The 21,946-nt window shown below is 36.7% G+C and overlaps 1 pseudogene; it reads left to right on the forward strand.

Moving 5' to 3' along the window:
* The first annotated feature begins 17,097 nt into the window (after nucleotides 1-17,097).
* Nucleotides 17,098-17,191, forward strand: LOC126601044 (small nucleolar RNA Z107/R87; annotated as a pseudogene).
* The last annotated feature ends 4,755 nt before the right edge of the window (nucleotides 17,192-21,946 follow it).

Here is a 21,946-nt window from a genome sequence, read left to right on the forward strand (position 1 = left end):
GAGACGTACGAAATATTTCTATAGTGTATTCCTGAAGTTCTCGATAAATTTTTTGTATATATATATATATATATTGCTATTTTATATCTTGGTATAAAAAGATATTATTATTATTAGAGGATGTGGATATTAGAGAGGAGAAAGAAATGGGAGAACCGACAGGGGAGGAGGAAGGGCAGAACTGCCCAACCAGTGAGAAAGAGAGATTAGCTAAATCAGGAGAGGAGAAAGGAAGGGTTGGCCAATCAGAAAGCAAGAAATGAGGGAAATGAGAAAGGGGGGAAAGGGAGAAACGGGTTCCCCAACCCGTGTGACCCGTGCACCAATCTCTCCATATTTTCCAGCGGTTTTCCACCGGATTTCTCACCAATTGGATCAAGGTACCACTCCCAATCATCACCTAGTCCTTTCCTCTTCCATTTCCATCCAAATTTGGAAGGGATTTGATTGTAATTTGGTGAAAACCACATGTGGGTGCCGCGGGGAACCATGTATTAAATCCATCCAATGTGAAACCATTTCCTTCAATTACCACCACTAGAACACTCCCATAGAAACAAAGCCCAATAAGTGGTGAAGACGTTGGAACACCGAGGATGTCGAATTGAAGAACACCAATTCTAGGGTTTCCGGCGGATTTGAGTGAAATTGGAGCTCTTCACCGCCAAATTGGCCTTGGTCACAGGTATGAAAGTTGCTCCACTCACTGAGATCTTGATTTCTGTAAAATTTGGTAATTTTTAGAAATAGTTGAATTTTCTGGTGAGTTGGGGCAGCCGACCGCCACCCGAGGCGGGGCGTGGCCAGGGGACTGTCAATGTTATTCTTAGGCTAAATTAGATGCCTTGAGTTCAGTTTTGGTAATTTTATAATGTAGGTTGATCGTTTGGACCTAAATTCATTAAGATATGTTACTTGGTAAAAAACATGAATCGACGATTTGACCGTTGGATTGTCACCAAATTTTAATACGTTATAATACATAATATTTGAAGATCATGGGAACTTACGGATCGGGAATTCGATATACGGATCTTCCCAAATTGAATTTATAAGTTCATAAAATAAAAGGTTAATCGCCACTTAGTTTTGGCAATTGGTGGAGATACAACCGTTGGATCATAATGAAGCCTTAGGATGTTGTTCTAGAAGTATAATGTGGATCTTTGGAAGCAATGGATCAGAAATCCGTGATGCAGATCTTCCAAATTGAATTATGTAAGGATGCGTTTTATGTAAATTATGTATTTTATCGGTTATAACTTTGAGATGTGATTTGATAATTGGTCACAGACGACGAAGGTTCGTGATGTCTAGATATGTGTGCTAGAGAGTTGTAGCACGGACCTCAGGTAAGTGGGTCTTTTCCCCTCTATCGTACACACACACACACATATATATATATATATATATATATATATATATATATATATATATATATATATATATATATATAAAATCGATAATTCTACAAACGGTTATAAATTGATTACTGCATATAATTACTGTGAATGCTGTGAAGTAGTAATGCGAACTATGAATGGCTTGATCCCTATTTAGGGTACGTAGGCAGTCTAACGAAACGTTAGATGCAGTCATAACATAAATGTGATTAAATAATTGAGACAATAACCTTGTTTGGAAAATTGTGCAAGGTGAGGGGCAATGGTCGAAAATGTGTATATATATATATGGCAACACTACGATATGGTTAAGTTTTGAATTGCATCAAGGCATGTCCATAAGTATATTATTGAGCATAATTATTATGCATAATTATTATGAACGCTTTAAGGTACAAAGGTGAACGTGAGATGCATAGATAAGTTTAGGTGGGCATATGTTATGAAATGTGGAATGCATAATTGTGATTACATTTTTTTTAGAACGATCGAGTGAAGGCATGACTATATTATATTTTGAGCAACTCCGACACTGTCGTACGGATTGCTCATGAATCGTACTCATAAACCTGCACCTTGGTGTTAGTGCTCCCGTCATGGCCAGGGCACAATCCTTCATGTGATGTTCACCTCCTGTACCTTACGCTCACCTTGGATCCAAGGTAGGTGCACAATCCTGTCGTACAGACCACTATAGGTGGTTCCGACTCGTAGGTGACCCGCGATTATTCACACAGTCTTCACGTGATCGTAGCACTTGAGCGTATTTATTTACACTCAGTCATGTCCTATATACCACTTTAGGTGGTTCCGACTCATGTGCATGTGTACTTATTGAGCTATGGATAAGTCGTACAGGTCACTAGAGGTGACTCCGACTTATGAGCTAGCATATGTGATGAATATGTGATGAGCTAGCATAAGTGATGAATATGTGATGAGCTAGCATATGTGATGAATATGTGATGAGCTAATATGTGATAACATGTGTGATGAAATATGTGATGACATATGTAATGAAATATGTGATGAGCTAGCATATGTGATGAATTAGTATATGTGATGAGATGTGGGTAAGTCGTACAGGTCACCATAGGTGACTCCGACTTGCGTGCTAGTATGAGTTATTAATCACATGATTATTTGATATTGTTGATGAGACGCTGTGTTGTGGTATATTTATGATTTTTCTTGAAACTATACAGGTGTTGTAGCGATGGGTTATAATGTTTTATATGGTTTCTATTAAAATTTTATGTACAGGGCCACTCACCCTTGTCTTGTCTTCACCCTCCAGGTTTTATTAGCTGAGTTTTCTTATTGTTGAAGATTCGTGGCGATTCTTAGGATTCGAGATTATTTCGAGGGTACAATTCTTAGTTCACTCTTCTATACTTGCTTATACTCTAACGTCACGTGTGAAATGAGTTCATTCCCGCTCACCAGTGCACTCTGGTATTTAGGCACTCTTAGGTTTAAATTTATTCACATTTTTCCACGTCATCACACTTTATGGTTTCGTCACCTTCCAGGTGTCGGCCAGGACAACTCGATTCGGAGTCCTAGTGGACATTCCGGGTCGGGGTGTGTTATTTAGCCTCACAGTGAGCTAGCAACAATGTGATTCAATCAGTTGTTTATTAAATATTATTTTCTCTATTTTAAACACATTCAAAACATCTTAAGAGGCGTGTAATGCCGATTATAAAAAAAAATCTTTCGCACGCGGATAATAATGTGATTAAATTAGTTGTTAAATGATTGTTTTTTTTAACAAGGAAAGTCAAATATTTAAAGTAAATGAATAATCTTAGATTATGTTAGAAGAAATCTCTCATAAACCAATTAAAACAGCTGAATTCACATAATAAAATCGGTCTTTATAGAATTTACATTAAAAATAGAGAAAATAATATTTAATAAACAATTGATTGAATCATATTATTGCTAGCCCATTGTGAGGCTAAGCCCACTCCTCCCTCTTAGTGTAGATAATATCGTTTGTTAAAAAAAAAATCATCTGATAACTAATTTAGTCACATTATAATCTGCGTGCGAAATTTCTTTTTTTATAATTGACATTACATGCTTCTTAAGATGTTTTGAACGTGTTTAAAAATAGAGAAAATAATATTTAATAAACAACTTATTAAATCACATTATTGCTAACTCATTATGAGGTTAAGCCCACCTCCCCTTAGTGTAGATAATATCGTTTGTAAAAAAAAAACAATCATTTGATAACTAATTTAATCACATTATTATCCACGTGCGAATGAATTTTTTTATAACTGGCATTACACGCCTCTTAAGATGTTTTGAACGTGTTTAAAAATAGAGAAATTGAATCACATTATTGCTAGCCTATTGTGAGGTATTAATTAAAAACAAAAAACAAAAAACATACACACAAACAAACAAACAAAATTAATTATTAAAAAAATACTATTAAAATGACGAAAATGCCCTTGCCTTATTTGATACATTATTTGGGAATGTCTTTGAAGTTTTTTCTTTTGGGGGCATATTTGTCCAAATATTTTTGTTGAAGCTTGGTGACATCAAAGCACTATTCACATTTTCCATTCTCTTTATATATAGAAGAAGATAGATAAATCTGTCAAAGCCAATTGGGCAAGAATTGATGTCTTCTTTCGGGGGTTGGCCTTGTGCATTTGTGCATAGAGTATAATAAAGTGTAGTGCATACTTATGTGGTAACAACTAACAATCGAGTAGTTTAATCTAATGAACATATAAGCAAATCTAAATTACATTGGTTTTAACATATGCATATTAGGTTTTACTTTAACAATTCAGTCCAAGTAAACTAAGTAAGTTGGATTGAATTGAACTCTTAAAAGGAATGAATATTGGATTTAAAGACCTCAAATAGGGTTCTTTATATTTGAAGTTCATTGATTGCTTGTAAGGGAGGTTTTCTTCTCACAAAACCGAGAGGTTTTTCAATGTGACCGGTACACGGGATAGTACACGACGTGTCACTACACAAATGGTGATATATGTGTGCTAAAAAGTTAATAACTTAAAAAATAAAAAATTTCATCATTTCTATTAAAATATGTGATGTACCACTTGTGTTCCCGTCACAACGAAAAATTTCTCCACAAAACCAGTCACATAACGAAGATGTGTGAATAGTTAGTCTTCGACCTGTTGATACGTGTAAAGTTGGTTTGATTGTGTTGAAAGTTTTACTACAAGCCTAATAATTGCATGTAGGAAAATTACTTTCGCAATTTTAACGAGATAATCTAATGTGTGGCCATGATTCATGTGGAGTAAAAAATAATCTAAAAAAATTCAAATGACGACATGTGGATTTTTCCTTAAGAAGACGAGATTGCCTTCATTAAATAGGTCGGGCACACAAATATTCTCACACGAAGTTTAACATCCCTGGAGGCTCGAGTAATGTCAAAGACATTAACGATAGGATTAATCATCAAATTCTATCTTTGTCACATCTCGGCCTGGGCCCCCATCACATCCCAGGCTTGACTCCACCGTAGCACGATATTGTCCGCTTTGGGCCCCAATCACGCCCTCACGGTTTTGTTTTTGGGAACTCACACGAGAACTTCCCAGTAGGTCACCCATTATGGGATTGCTCTCGCGCAAACTCGCTTAACTTCGAAGTTCTGATGGAACCCGAAGCCAGTGAGCTCCCAAAAGGCCTCGTGCTAGGTAGATATGGGAATATACATATAAGGCTTACATGATCCACATTATGTTTCTAGAATAACATACTAAAATCTTACCACGATCCGACGGCCAGATTGGGAATTCGACATAAGGATCGGGAATCTGACGTAAGGATCTTCGTGCAAGAGGTGAACGATCACGTGAAGGCTAAGCCCTAGCCTCGGGCAGAGCACTAACACTGGGGTGCAGGATAATGAGCATTAAATGTATCTCAACATAACCATACACACTACAATCATTATTATCAATATATACTCACATGAAGCTTACCCGAGCGTCTGCAGCATTAAGCAATAATATGCATATCAATACTAATGCATAAACTAAAACGTAATGCAATTGACATGGCATTTAAAAACGTAAATCCATTTAAAACAATTTCTGGGAAAATGTAAATATATATACGTATATATATATATATAAAACCAAAAGCCCACTCACTGGTATATAGCAAGGTCGTAACCCCCGAGTCTAGCTTGGCTACGCTCGTCCTCCGGAAATGTCTAACCTATATGCGAAACAACTAATTTAACATTAATTTTAAGCACATAACCAAAACCTTGTAATTACATCTCATACGTTGCTCAATTAGGGTGTTTGAATATACCTTTGTGGCCTACTCAACACCACGAGCATCCCCATATTTTTAGAATAATTTTCTAACGTCCCACGCGCTCCTCCAAGTCCTAGTTAGAAGTTCATGTTGGTGGCTCACAAGGACTCTACGACGGTTCTGACAGACTTCGATTCATGTCCTGTATAATTAATACTTAGCATGTTGGACTGCACTTTGGTACCTATGCTCAGGTTATGTGTATCTATACTCTAAACACCTTCACTAGTACTTATATACTTACCTAGTGTAAATTAGCTAGTTTGGTTTTTATTTACCCACATATTCATATAACTATCACTTTCGCACTGCGCACATGGCTACGTCACCCTTACGTGACGGCCAACATTCCTTGATTTAGGTTGGGGTGTGTCAATCTTTAATACCTTTCTGATTGAAGATTAACTCAAACAAGCAAGGAATCTTCATCACAATCAATCAAGAATACTTATTTGATAATCCCACGATATTATCTCCTAATTAATATCTTAGGATAAATCTTTCCTCATCCATTCTATAAATGACACAACTTTGGTCAATGGGACCCCGTCATGTGTAGAGAAAAACACTAACCTCATGGCCGGCCACCTCCCTTAAATACCTCATTTCCACCATTTACTAGTAAGCCTTAGGCATCAAAGATCCATTGGTCAAATCCCCCTCTTCTCCCCAGATGGATTTTTGCTACCACAAATTGGTACTTTCATTGAGAGCCTGATTTGTTACGCTTGAAGAAGACTCTCCATTTGCTTTGGAATTTTCTATTAAGTTGAATTTTCCGTAAGATTCTAGCCATTGAATTTTTTCTAGAAAAGTCCTTCATCAGTCCCTGGGGAAATGATGCAATGATAAAAAAATTTTGAAACCATGCGAACGGAATGCCCTACATAGATTTTTCCTAGAAATGTTCCTTGATCAGATTGTTTATCATGTAAAACATATTTTTCGTTAATTTTGTTTTCTGTTTATGTTTGTGATGTTCGGCCGACCCAAGGTAATGACTAATAAGATGGGAACGGGATTTATGTTCGTTGAGGCTGTGAGGACATAGTTACACTTTAATAATATGAATTAATTAGATAATTGTTATAAACTTCTTGTTTAAGTGTGATTGTGTAAATCATAGATTGGATTTGATTCTAGTTGTTCTTCCCTATTAGGACTTGTATTCCTTGGAAGAGAAGGATTTCTTCACCCTCTTATTACTATAAATAAAGGCATTGCGTAGGGGGAATAACAGCATAATCTACACAACCCTACAAACACATCTCTCTCTATTCTCTCTCTATGCTGCCGGCGCCTTTCCTCTGTCAGTTAAATATAGGCCACAACACGTTATCAATATGCTTCTACCATTGCGCCTAGGAATCTGACGTGGAAGTTTTTTGCATCAAACTAGTTCACTAATATCATCACGCAATCACGTTCTTTCAAAACAACGGTTTTTATCTCGATGTTTTTGTAGCTCTGATAGCATGAACATTCACCATAATGCATGACCCAACTTTATTTTTATTCAAATTTTAGATTCTACATAAATTGTGCATGCATTATATCCATAATTGTTGAATTATGTGAATTTGATATTACCATGAATTGCATCAAATATATGTCCATGCATTAAATTATTTATATGAATATGCATTGAATTAATCTAAAATTGAATAAAAAAATATGGATTAGGGTTTCGTTCTAAAACCCTCCACTATGTGAGCCGTGGCTGGCGAACCACAAAGCCGTCGAGCCACTAGCCTTCGGCCTGTAGCCTGTGTGGCTGAGCCGAGCCGCGAGAACAAGAAGCCAAAGTTATGGGCTCTTGTTTTGAAACCCAAAAAAAACCCAACGCCTTCCATGGTGTATTCTTCCTCACAGGTGGGCCTGTAGCCCAATCCTGACCTTCAGTCCTCGTCTTAACATCCCGACAACCTGAAGATCGTCCCTTGATGGGTTTTTGACCAAGATTGGTTCGAATCTCACCAGTTTTTCTTTGAAATTCCGAGTTAATTTTTCTAGGTTTTCTAAACACATTGAGAGTCTTTACTCTCCGTTTACCTCTCTAGGTCATCGTCGAACCCACAGTTTTTTTTGCCGTGATTGTTGCACCACAACACGACTGCCTAAAACAGTGGCGCCGGTCTTTTTCTTCGGTTAGTTCACCCAACTAGGGCTGAGGTGTTTGGTTTAAACCCCAAGCCCACTTGGGCTTGGCCCGTTCTCAGTAAGCACCAGCCCTTTGAGCTTTGAAGCTCTTCTCGGCCTAACACCAGCCCTCTTTGGCCACGTGTTCTCGTGTCTCGCACCATGGATAATCATAGCTCGCGTGGCTATTACGGCTCCCATGTACCGCGACACACATGATTACGTCCCCTTGGGTACATATGTCCATGAAGCACCAGATCAAAGCCCATTTGGGCCTTTGTCTTTGGGTTTGCACCTGCAACATGTTTTTTGTGATGCTGGGCCTACCTACATGATACACTTATGCTTACCCCAGCCCAGTTTTGGGCCTGGGCCTCAAGGCACCAGTTTACTCAGCCTATCCGTGGGCATTGTTCCAAATTTTTGGGCCCCGAGTGTTAATTGCCTATTTTTCAGGTACTTTTGGGTTTTATAATTTTGCATCTACACTTTAAATTTGCCCCGAAGTTCAAATAATTAATTCAATTATAATTATAGACTTGAAGTTCTATTGCATATTTTCTTGTTGCATATTTATTTATATATATTTGTGTTTGTTTGCAGGAACATATGAACCTGAAGTTCATAATTATTTCGAAACCTGAAGTTTCTAGAAACATGCCTTCTTTGAAAACCTGAAGTTTTCCTTAAAAACATCACCCATGAAAACCTGAAGTTTTTTCATGCGAATTTAAACTAATACAGTCTATTAGAACCTGAATGTTCTACTCCTATGTGAATGGATTGATTTTTTTTCTCCATTACACTAATCACATCTTGTCCATTTATTTTGTGAGAGGAACATATCGAATTTGAACAAACTCAACTTTACCACTTTGGAGGTCTCCAGAACAAACTACCTCAAGTGGATCCAAGATGTGAAGCTCCACCCCACTGCAAAGAATTTCCATCCTGCAATTGAAGATGAGACGGACAACCTGGTTGGTGAAGCTGAGAAAGCAACTGCCATGATCTTCATCCGAAGACATATTCATGACGCACTGCAAACCGAGTACTTTGCTGATGAGGATCCACAAGCAATATGGGTCGCTTTGGCTGATCATTTTGATCACCAAAATGACATCTTCTTGCTTGAAGCAAGACATGACTAGCAGCATTTGCGCTTCCAAGACTTTAAGTCTGTGAATGAATATTATTATGAAGTTTGTCGAATCTGATCACTTTTTAAGTTCTGTAACGAGACCTTGACTGAAGAATATCTACTGGAAAAGACCTATTCGACCTTCTCTGCTACTAATATTGTCATACAACAACAATATAAGGCTTATAAGTTCACTAAGTTTTCGGATTTGATCTCTATTTTACTTCTCGCTGAAAAACAAAATCAGTTGTTGATGAAACATCATCAAGCTTGACCTACTGCGGTGACTAATGTGCCTAAAGCACATTATAACACAAACAAATGCCCAAAACGCCAATATAGGCATGGTAGGGGCGGCTAGAAGTCACCCTATCAAGGTCAACAAAGCCAAAGCCTATCTAAGGGAGGAAGCCGAGCCCAAAAGCGCCCTAACCTCTTTCTAAATGCCCCAAACTTCAAGAATAAGAGCAAAACACCTGAAACCATGGATGCAAACATATGCTATCGCTGTGACTGAAAAGACCATTGGTCCCGTGTTTGCTAAGATCCCCATAAGGTTGTAGCTGAATATCATTCTCATTGTAAGAAGTTTGAATCAAACTTTGTGCAAGTGGATGAACCAGAAAGTACCAAGATGGAGGTTTCTCACTTTCAAGAGGCTATTACCCCTATGGAAGATTAGAATCTTAGACATAAACTATTTTCTAGTTGAAATTTAGATAATGGGGCCGAATTCCACCTAGTGGCCGAACCCCCCCTTTGTTTTTAGTTTAATTTTTTGAACAATTTTCCTTTATGTTTGGATTATTTATTGGTGATTTTTGTTTGGATATTAAGTTTTTAATTAATAACCATCCTTGAATACTTAAATTATCTTGAATGGATATTTGTTTTTAGAACTTTTATGCATGTGACCGATTCAAATTAATTTTTATTATAGGTATGACTAGTGGGAAAGTTAGTTGTCTGACAGATAGTGCAACCACGCACATTGTTTTACGTGAACGCATCTATTTCAATAACTTCATACTTAAGAATGCATCTTTGACAACCCTCTCAGGCTCATCCAACCTGATCGAGATGATACGGTAAGGCACATATAATGTTTTCCAATGGTACAATTTTGACCATTGATGAGGCATTCTATTCTCCATGTTCCGGAAGAATGTTGTTGAGTTTTAAGGACATTAGAGAAAATAATTACCACGTTGAAACCTATGTAGAAAATGGAGTTGAATTTCTATGCATAACTTCTTATGAATATGGCCAGAAGCATATTCTAGAGAAGATGGAGCGTATCCCAAGTGGTCTGTATACTATGACCATACGCCCTATAGAAAGCCACTATGTGGCCATCCCTACCTCTGGGATCACGCACGAAATTACACTTTGGCATGATTGTTTGGGACAACTTGGATGAACAATGATGCGCTGTATGCTCAAATCATCACACAGGCATCCACTAACCCGAAGTTTAGGTTTGATTCAAGGAATCAAATGTCAAACCTGCTTCATGGGAAAACTTATTATTAAGCCTTCTTATGACAAGATTCGATCGAATCCTTCTATTTTTCCTACAAATGATTCAAGGGGACATTTGTGGACTAATTCACCATCCTTGCAGACCATTTAGATATTTTATGGTTTTGGTTGACGCTTCCACACATTGGTCACATGTGTGCTTGTTGTCCACAAGGAACACTACATTCTCCAAACTGTTGGCTTAGGTTATCAAGCTCAAGGCTCACCACCCTGATTATCCCATCAAATATATTCGATTGGATAATGTTGGATAATTCACATCTAAAACTTTTGATGACTATTGCATATCGGTTAGGTTGAAGTTGAGCATCCAGTACCTTATGTTTACATCCAGAATGGCCTGTCAGGACATTCATTAAGCACTTACAAATGATTGTTGACACACCCTGACCCTGAATGTCCACCTGGACTCCGAATCGAGCTGTGTTGGCCGACACCCGGAGGGTGACAAAGCCATACAGTGTAGTGATGTGGAAAATGTAAATAAATTTAAACATAAAAGTGCATAAATATAAAAGTGCGCTTGTAAACGGGAATGAACCCATTTAACACGTGATGTCAGAGCATAAGTAAAATACAGTAATGTAGGATGAGAATTATACCATTAAAGGTAACACCTATACCAAGATTTGCCAAGAATTCTCGTCGACACAAAAACTCATCGCGAAAACCTGGGGGGGCGAAAAACAAGGGTGAATGGGCCTAAAAAACAAAGCTTTGTAAAAACCTTTTCAAAAACATAATAACCCTTCACTGTAAAACAAGTATAGTTTCCAAAATATACATACTACGTATAGTAAGAAAATACTTACTGTAGCCTACAAAATCTCAAGAATTCAATACAACATAATATTTCGTAAGTAAGCACATTTGTAATCACATAATCTCGCATAAGCAAACATATCATATCGCGTGTTCATCGACACATGCTGACATAATAGTTCATGCAGAGATATTCTAACATGAACATGACTGGGTGTAATAATGATATACGCTCTAGTAATACAATCACGTGAAGATTGGCGCTATGCGCAACACATACGAGTCCTAATTTCCTATAGCAATCTAAGACAGGACTAGCACCTACAATGGATCCAAAGTGAGCATACAGTGCGATGTGCACATACATATGAAAGATTGGCCCTAGCCTGGGTAAGTACTAACACCGGTGCAGCAAACGATGAGCAGATAACATAAATATAGTCATGCCACAGTGATTTGATAATTCTAGTCAACATAATATTATTCACATCCATAAATATACTTAAGGCATCAATAATAATATGCATACCTATGCATCCCATTGGATGTAGCATAATGTCATAATTTCTATCAATGCGCTAAATCTTAATAACGTCACGCTAATCTAGGCATATTGTGGAAAATTAAATTTGGGGAAACATAGTGTCGATTTGGAATCAGGGTGTCGAAACATGCTAAAGAGGGTCCAGGGCAATTTTCATAAAAAGTTAACAAAAAGTCAACGATCAACCTTAAAAAGTCAACCAAAATGCTATGATGGTCAACTACCTTAAAACTTTAAAATTTCATGCCAAAAATGGACTCGGAGCGTCGAAATTAGCCTATGAGGGTTTTCAAGAAAATTCTGAAAAAGTCAACACATAAAACATTCTAAGAATATTCCAAGAATATTCCAGAGAATATTCTGAGCCCATTTTGGAAATGGGCTGGGCTAGAACATTGGCCCAAAGGTTTGGGCCAGTTGGGCTAAAATTTGGGCCAAAGACTTTGGACCGGGTTTTGGGCCCAAGGCACCTTTTTTTTTTCTTTTTCTTCTTCTCCGGCCAGTTGCCACTGCAACCGTCCGAACCCTAGAAACTTGACCGGGAAACGTTCCCGGCTCCACCTAGCTTCGAAACTTAACTAATACTAGCAATCTAATAACCAATTTGAAGCTTGAAAGGAGAGGAAGAGAAATATACCAACATAAGGTCTTGTCGTGCCCGGAAAAGCATCTGCGACTCATGGTGGCTCGTCCGAAATTGGGAAGTTCTTCCTTGACATGGTTCTTATGTCCAAACACCACTAAATCAACTCAAAAACATCACAATCGTAGTCCTAGGTACGATCTACAAATTTATAGGGAGTTTCCAGGCCTTACCTTCGTCTGAGACGACGAGAACTCACTAGATTAGGTTTTTGATGAGGAGATTCCATAGGTGGTGCTCGTTGAAATGACGAGTGGTAGTGGTGATGGTCTACTATCAGAGAAAAAAATGGTGGCTGAGAAAGATTGAGAAGGAGAGTGAAGAGCGAGAGAGAGACAGGAAGGAGAGAGAGAAAAGAGAAAAGAGAGCCCAAGAGCTCTGGAAATGAGGGACGCGTGGAAAGAAGTGAGATGAGCGCTTTGTGTGTCTGTGTGTGGGCCTCACGGTCAAAAAGCATAATTAAAATATTAAAATATCTTTCTTTAAAAATATTAAATAATAATATAAAAGTTTGAATAAATAAATAAGTATATAAACTATAAAATAGTAATTTTTACGAAAGTATGTTTCGGATTTGTAATTCCGTAAAATCTTAGTCGTAACTCTAATTTCGATTTCGTTTATGCCTATGCGTTCGTACCACCAAGTGCTTCGAGATTACGATAAACTAGAAGCTCGTACATATCATGAAATAACGGTCAACAAAAGTCAACAATCTCCTCAAGGGCATTTTAGTCAATTTACTCTTCTAAAATTAATAAAATCGTAAATTTAGGGACAGGTTGTCACAATTGTTCAATCGTTGGTCATACATACCAAGCTTTTGATCGCAACTTGAGGCCGTGCAATATTGCACGCAACCATTTTGGTCCGCCTGAGGCCTGTTGCAACCCAACCATATAGCGCCCATCAGTTGGTTACCATATACGAACTTGACATATCGCATATGCGCGTTTTTGGTTGTGAGGTCTATGTGCCGATTTTGCTGCCCTTACGTAAAAAAATAGGGCATTAGCGAATGATGGGAATCTATGTCGGATTTGATTCTCCTTCGATTATTCGTTACTTAGAACCTTTGACAGGCGATCAGTTTACCACTTGTTTTGCGGATTATCACTTCTATGAAACAGTCTTCTCGGATAAGAACGTCAACGTTCCTGAAGAACGATGTGAATTATCATGGACGACTCCCACTTCGTCTCATTTAGATCCCCGCACAACTTAGTCTGATACTGAAATGTAGCGCATATTAGATATCCAGAGCATAGCTCAGAGCATGCCAGATGTTTTCACCAATCTAGCACGAGTGATAAGATCACATATTCCAACTGCAAATGTGCCTGCAAAGATGAATGTACCAAATGTACAACGAACTTCCCTCCTGGAGGCCCGGGACGCCACTTTGGCCGATCTGTGTACATTAGTGGCTAGCCAATCCTCTGCCCCTACACAAAAGCGTGGCAGACTTTTTGATTCAAAGGATTCACACCCCCAGAATAGGAAACCCATGACATAAGCACTTGAAGAGCTTACCGTGAATTCGACTGTCGTTTACTTATTCTATCCAACTCATGAAGAAATTCTAGATTACGGAAGCGTCCTTGAAGAGACGAATCCACCTCCCGAGAATCATGAGATTTTGGTCTATTATGCTTATTAGATGATGTTTAGTGTTGAAATGAGATGATCGTCGACGTAGAACCAATTGGTCAAATTGGAAACAAGTAATCCAAGTTGAACTCAATTCGCTTGTGAAACATAAGGTGTTTGGACTTATAGCTCCTACTCCTCCATATGTGAAGCCCGTTGGCTACAAGTGAGTTTTCGTTCGAAAACGTAATGAGAAGAACGAAAGTGTGCATTACAAAGCGCGTCTTGTTGCATAAGGCTTTTCACAACACCCCGAGATTGACTATGACGAAACTTATTCACCCGTTATGGATGTGATTACTTTTCGCTACCTTATCAGTTTGGTAGTTTTCGAAAAACTGAGTATGCAGCTGATGGACGTAGTACCTGTGTATCTCTATGAGGAGCTTGATACGAAAATTTATATGAAAGTTCCCGAATAACTTACATTGACTGGATCAAATATTTCCAAACCCCGGAACACGCTCTCAATTCGGCTTGACATTCACTCTATGGTTTGAAGCAATCCAGAAGAATGTGGTATAACCGTCTAAGTGAGTATTTGACTAGTAAGAGATATGTGAACAACAAACTATGCCTTTGTGTGTTCATTAAGAAGTCATATTCCGGTTTTGCGTTAGTTACAATTTATGTCGACAACATGAACCTCATCAGAACTCCTGAGAAGCTCGCAGGAACTGCCGCGCACCTGAAGTCAAAATTTGAGATGAAAGATCTAGGAAATACTTGATACTATCTCGGTCTCGAGATAAAGCACCGTTAAAATGGAATCTTAGTACATAAAATGAACTACACTCATAAGGTATTGCGCCGATTTAATGAGGATAAAGCGAAACCTTCGAGTACTCCTATGGTCGTTCGATCGCTAGATGTAAAACGAGATTCCTTCCGTCTGAATGAGGATGATGAAGAGATTTTGGAACCTGAAGTTCCTTATCTAAGTGCGATAAGCGCTTTATTGTACTTAGCTTAATGTACTAGACCCGACATCTCATTCGCTGTTAATCTTTTGGTATGATACAGTAATGCACCAACACGCAGAAACTAGACTGAATTTAAATATATCTTCTGCTACGTTAAGGGTACTACAGACCTGGGATTGTTCTATCCCTACAGATCCTCGAGTGATGCCACACCCCCTTATCTCAAGTCGATTCTTACCTTATTTATTATGCCGACGCATGATACTTATCTGATATGCCCAAGGCACACTCTCAAATGAGTTATGTATTTACTGCTGGAGGCACCACAATCTCTTAGAGGTCAACTAAATAGGCCTTAGTTGCCATTTCATCTATCCATGCTAAAATTCTAGCCTTACATGAAGCAACTCGGGAATGCTTTTGGTTGAGAGCAGTTGTGGACCATATTCACAGCTCATGTGATCTTTACCCCGTCATTGATGTCCCGAAGACAATCTATGAAGATAACACAACATTCATCGAACAACTCAAAAAGGGTTACATCGAATGAGACAACACCAAGCACATTACGTCGAAGTTCTTCTTCTCACATCAACAACAAGAGCATCAGAAGGTGACGTTTCAGAAGCTTGTTCAAGGAATTGGTATGCAAAAATTTTCTGAGTTGTAACATTGCTAGTTCACTTTGGAATTATGTCAAACTCAGGGGGAGTATCTTAAAGTATACTTGCGTAATCTTAATGTACTATTTTTCCCTACGATTAGGAGCATTTTTCCCACTGCGTTTTTGCTACCTATCGAGGTTTTGACGAGGCACCCACCTTAGGTTGATCATATCCCTGATGACGTCTAGTAAACGTTTCATTTGACTTTACATTACTCACACATTTTTCCTTAGACTATGGGTTTTGTCCCTACTTGGGTTTTTACCATAGCCATAGAGTTTTTTGGTGAGACTTAGTTCCTTATGCAAGTTCCTACCTTATTGAGAATAGCATGTTCCCAGAATCAGTGTCGACTTCCTCAACCTCTACATGATGCCGAATCTACTTGAGTATTTACACACTCAAAGGGGAGTGTTATAAACTTCTTGTTTAAGTGTGATTATGCAAATCCTAGATTAGATTTTATTCTAGTTATTCTTCCCTATTAGGACTTGTATTTCTTGGAGGAGAATGATTTCTTCTCTCTCTCTCTCTCTCTTATTACTATAAATAAAGGAACTGTGTAGGGGGAATAACAACATCCTCTACATAACCCTCCAAACACATCTTTCTCTCTATTCTCTATGTGCCGCCGGCCCTCTTTCCCTGTCAGTTAAATATAGGTCACAACACTAACCTATCAAACAAAATATTATATCAAATATAGTTTAATTTATGCTTAATTAATTTTGTCTCGAAAATATTTTTGTGGTGGATTTGAACATGAAACCGATCCCATATGCATGCATGGCAGCGTCCTATTCCGTGACCTAGATTTTGTCTGATATAAATTATAAAGGCTATTTTTATTAGCATCCCACATTAAAATTTAATATTAAGTGGCTTATGTAACCTACTATGCAATGACAATTTCAACCTTATGAGGTTTAAAGAAAATAAGAAATTTCTTAATACACCCCAAATTACTTTTAACGTATTATTTATCTTCTTCAACTATCAAAACCCCTCTCACCCTCCACTCCATTGTTGAATAGAATTCTAACTATTAAAACTATAAACATGTTGATTGAGAAAAAAATTAATGAATGAAACATGATATCAATATTTTGGAAGCTTCACATGAGGTAAAATTTCATATTTGTCATTGTTTTAATTATTCAATGACATCGGTGATTATTTAAGCCTGCTTTTGCTTTCCATACTACCCAATTTCATAGGAGCCCAACCTAGCAACACCTTTTCCGTTCTTATTCATCTTCTGGGGTTTACTTTTGCTCTGTTTACTTGCCAGTTTTTAGCATAAATCCTTTTTTGTTAGCAAAAGACTTAAGAGACAAAGAAAAGGAGATTGGTTGTGATGACCCAATGAAACTCAAGCTCAACAGACCGGATTGTAGACTTCTCTTTTTAGAGAATGTCAGGGTTTTAATCCTATGTCAATTTAATTTATAAAAATTGAAAATGAGTATTATAAGATTTGAAGAATGTGGGGTGTATGTGGAAAATATTAGCTGTATGAGAATGGGGGTGTAAGGGTATTATGAGAAAGTCTGTGGGGTTTATTAAGATAATTTTTAATTGAAAAAGTAAATGTAGAGTGTATTAAGTATGTGAAGTTTAATCAACAATAATGAGATCAAGTGTACTTAGTTTAATCAACAATTATGAGAAAGTCTGTTGGAAACTTTTACTCGTCAATTTCGTTTTTATTATTGTAGTGTCATTGCAAAGGGATATAGTCATTGCAAAAAATGAGATCAAGTGTACTTATTTTATTTGTGGATTTTATAGCATTTATTATTAATAGATACGTATTAAATAATATGATTAATTTTATACACAATGCCAATCTATGATAAAGAGATGCCATAAAAATATCATACAAAATAAATGCAGGAAATTTAAACTCGCAAAAACTGGCGATTGTGCTCAAAATTGGAAAAGAATGTATTTGTTGGTTTATTGACACGTATATATAATTATCAGCTTTCATTAACAGGAAGGGTAAAAAAGAGAAGAAGACTGTCTCCATCAATTATTTGGTAACATCTCCCTTGCAAAATGATTTTGTAAATAAATTTTATTGTTATAACAATTTAGTGTTATTACTCTCTGAATTTTTTTTGTTCAACTCCATTAGTATAAATATTGAACTAAATTATGATTGATACATCGTGCAATTCGGCTAAAAATGTCTGCCTCACAATATCATTGTCTCTAAAATAAAGTCTTGTATTGTAGATTTGCTCCTCCCACATTCCTATCTATAAGTAGGATGAAAAACAAAAAACTATGGTGACAAGATATATAATTGTCAGAATCGGGGTAACTAATAAATAATCAAATTACACTTGGGATAATAGCTAGTCGCATTCACAAACACAACTGAAAAATTAAGCTGCTAGGTGGAAAATTTTGGTAAATATATGCAACTATATTATTAGGCAGTTCTGTTGGATTATCAGTCGTTTTCAATTAGTGACTCTTTCAAATGCATGTCGATAGTGATTCAATCGACAATCTTGAATATCTCTATTCAACTACCAACTCATAATTTCCATATATGGATGATATGAATCAATGACTCACGAAAAAAATCCAAGAACATCATGTGTACACAAGTTTGAAGACTTTCACTCGAACTAACAGTAAAAAAAAAAAAAAAAAACGAATAGGTGAGATAAACTGTAAAAATATTGACAAAAAGAAGTATGAAAATAGCGTGTAAACCACCAAATTACTTCTGTTAATTTTCTTAGGAAATTAATTAACGGACATATGTGAACGACAAAAGTAAAAACTGGAAGAAGAGTGAATTAAAGCAGGTAAATGGGTGGCTTTGTGTTCAAACTCCTTGCTTTTAAAATTTTAGAATAGAAATATCGTTTGTATTGACCTTCGATACCAATCCACATTCCTCTACCTTCTTTGTTATCTATTCATAAATAATAATAATAAATTTTAAAAATTAAAATTAAAAAATTAAAAATCCCAATACATTCATCTTTACACACTTTGACGCCCTTCACCGAATTGAACCTGGATCGAGATCACCTTTGGTGACGACTTGGCTGATTGGCAATGACTTTTGGGACATCACCGTTAACATTTAAGTGAACAATATCTTCACAACCTTAATCTTGGAGAGCTTATTTGGCGGCTTCCTTGGTGATTTGGTGACTCAAAGAATGGCAAGGTCTGCCTTGAGATAATGAGGTTATAATTGAGGTGTGTCTATTGTTGATTGAAAACTATTTCCAAACCCCATCTTAGGCCTTGGTTAAGCCTTGTTCTTTGAGAATTTATGGAATGGATCTCTCTGCAGAATAGGTCCTACCATAAGAAAAAAATTTCATTGTGCAAAGAGGTATTAAACACAAGGACTACTTTTTAAATTTCATTGTGGCGGAAGGATCATATTGATTTGCGACACCTATTTTCAAGGACTACTTTCATCGATTTTCAATTTTATGCATCATCTTTATAGTGTGGGTTAATTTCAAGGACCATCTTGATGGTGTGAGTCAATTTCAGGGATCATTTGTGATAAAAACCCTTAAATCTTGTGGGGCCTATTTATGTGCCACATCAGCACTTAACGAAATTTTTAACAGAATTGTGACGGAAGGATCACATTGATTTGTGACACCTATTTTCACTTTAACGACCACATTGATTGATTTCCATTTCAGAGACCATCTTAATGGTGAAAATCAATTTCATGAACCATTTGTGATAAAAATTCAGTAAAAAAAAATGGGGCAAGTCAGAAGCAAATAAAAAAATATTAGTTAAAATAGTCAATAAAAACTGTTCTAATCCTAGTTTCCCAAAAAAAATTGTGCTAAACCTGGATTTAGGGTTTAGAGACGTGGCCACGTATTTAACGATAATTTTATGTCAATATTATAAAATATTATGTCAAAATCATGAGATGGGAAGAATTCATGAAAAGTATTGCTATGAAAGAGTCTCCTTGGCATATTTTTTTTTGTTTTGGCTGCTGGCCTCTTCCTGACTCATGAGCACTGGTGGAGCCAGGTTAAGGGCTGCCCTGGGCTGTAGCCCAGGTAGCTTTCTGTGACAAATAAAATTTTACATGTAATTTTGATTGATTTTCGGATGTAACCCACCAAATATTTAGTCACTAATCTGAATTCTCTAGGTTTAACTATATAAAATTATACAATACAGTTTTCAAACCATCTCTTTTTCTTACATTATTTTTCTCATCACTTCTTGTACATATACAAGTTTGGATTTGTTTAATTTTAACACGTATTTGTTTAATTACAAAAAAAATTTGGCTCACCTTGTGAATTTTTTTTAAGGAAAACTAATGAAAAGGGCTTGAAAACTTTGAGTTTTAATGATAAGGACAAAATAAAGGGTAAAGTGAATAGTACCATGATTGACTTTTTAGTATAAAAATGTGATTTTTCGTTAAAGTGAACAGTACCGGGTGCTTTTCATTAAAGTTCTTTTTTTTTTAAGTTAGCTGATACTATGAAAAATACGGCATCAAGTTTTTTTATTTATAAAGATTTAAATTTTTAAGCTAGCACACCCGATAAAAAATCCTTAACTCTGTCATTGCTCATGAGGATGTAAAGCAATGGTGGTCACGTTCGACTACTTTATTAGCCTTAATGTCATGTAATTCCCGTGATCTTATCCGAACAAATTAATGTTAGAGCTTCTATTTAAATAAATGTGTTGGCTTAGACAACAAAGAAACGGGAAAACAGTGAACAAAATGATGGCTTGGCAGTTGGCCGTATATCCCCATGCAGTAATATGTATTTATGCAGATTTCATGCCTTATGCCTTTCTTGAAAGAAGTGCGCAAATCATAATTATGATGTTCTCTCACAAATTCAGTTCCAAGTAATTCATGTACTTGTGTAGTAAAAATCGGTTCAAATTAAGATGTTATCAGTTAATTCTTCTTCTTCTTCTTCTTCTTTTTTTTTTTTTTTTTTTTTTTTTTTTTTTTTTTTTTTTGATTTGTTTGGTGTGTGGAGTTTGTCATTTGGTATGCTATTCTATTTGTTTTTTATTTTTTACATGCAATCTTTTATATTAACATCATCGATTGAGCTATAGGAAGGAAAATTTGAATTTGAATGTAAAAGTATAATCACATTGCTTTAGTTAACTTTGCAAAGCTTAAATTTGCGTTATTCTACTTGTTTATATTCTTGTCTTGGGATTTTATTTACTAGTAGAGCTTTGATCTTTGTAGTCACAAGAGTACGCAATAATATCATTAAGGGTAAAAATGTAATACAATTAGTAATATAGTTAGGTAGTTAGTATTTGGTTAAAGTAGTTAGGATTTCTATATAAATAGTATGTGTAATCTTCATTTGATTAGTTAATACAAATCATATTTCTCTCTCTAAACTCTTTCTCTCATATCTCTCTGTTCATCTTTTTGTTCATCCTTTCTCCTTGTTTTTCCCTTCAATTCACAACCATTGCAATGTCGTTAACATGGTATCAGAGCCACCAGGCTCACACCATTGATTCTGGTGGTTCCATTTCTCATTATTTTTCATCTGTTTCTAGCATAGTTTCTTTCCAAATTTCCATTAGTTTTTCGGTGCTTCCACGAGATTGGGTTGCTTTTCTGCCATCGTTGGGATCGCCTCTTCAATGTTTTTCGTGGGATTCTTGGGATCAACAATGGAGGAAGACTCCCATTTATTCAACTCCAGCAACTACTTTCCCGCTATCCTCGCATATCAATAGGAGGTGGTAGCAGTGGAGGTGCCTTTCTTGGTGTAGGTGTTGAAAGATTAACCCCATAATCATATCCAAACCTCAGCTCACGATTGTAATCTCTAATCTGACTCTATGATGGCCCACCTGTCCTCAAATATTCTGGATAACTGCTCTGCCATTACATGAACATCCTGCCCTGGGTTTGCTCTACTTTCATTCAAATCATCATTCAAAACGTGCTGGGTTTGCTGGGTGCAAGCCATTGGTGGGTTGGATTGGATATGAACCCGGTCGACTTCGAGAAGAACAACGAGCTCTTGTGATGGGTTCTGGTTTGCTTCCTCAACGTTCTTTAGGTCAAGATTGAAGTTCTTATCAGTGTGATATTTAGGGTATTTGGATTCAATATTGATCATTGCTACTTGCATTGTGCTATCTTGAATGGTTACTGATCTCCAATGTGTTTTTC

Source organism: Malus sylvestris, chromosome 14, assembly GCF_916048215.2.
Source record: "Malus sylvestris chromosome 14, drMalSylv7.2, whole genome shotgun sequence".
NCBI classification, from domain to species: domain Eukaryota; kingdom Viridiplantae; phylum Streptophyta; class Magnoliopsida; order Rosales; family Rosaceae; genus Malus; species Malus sylvestris.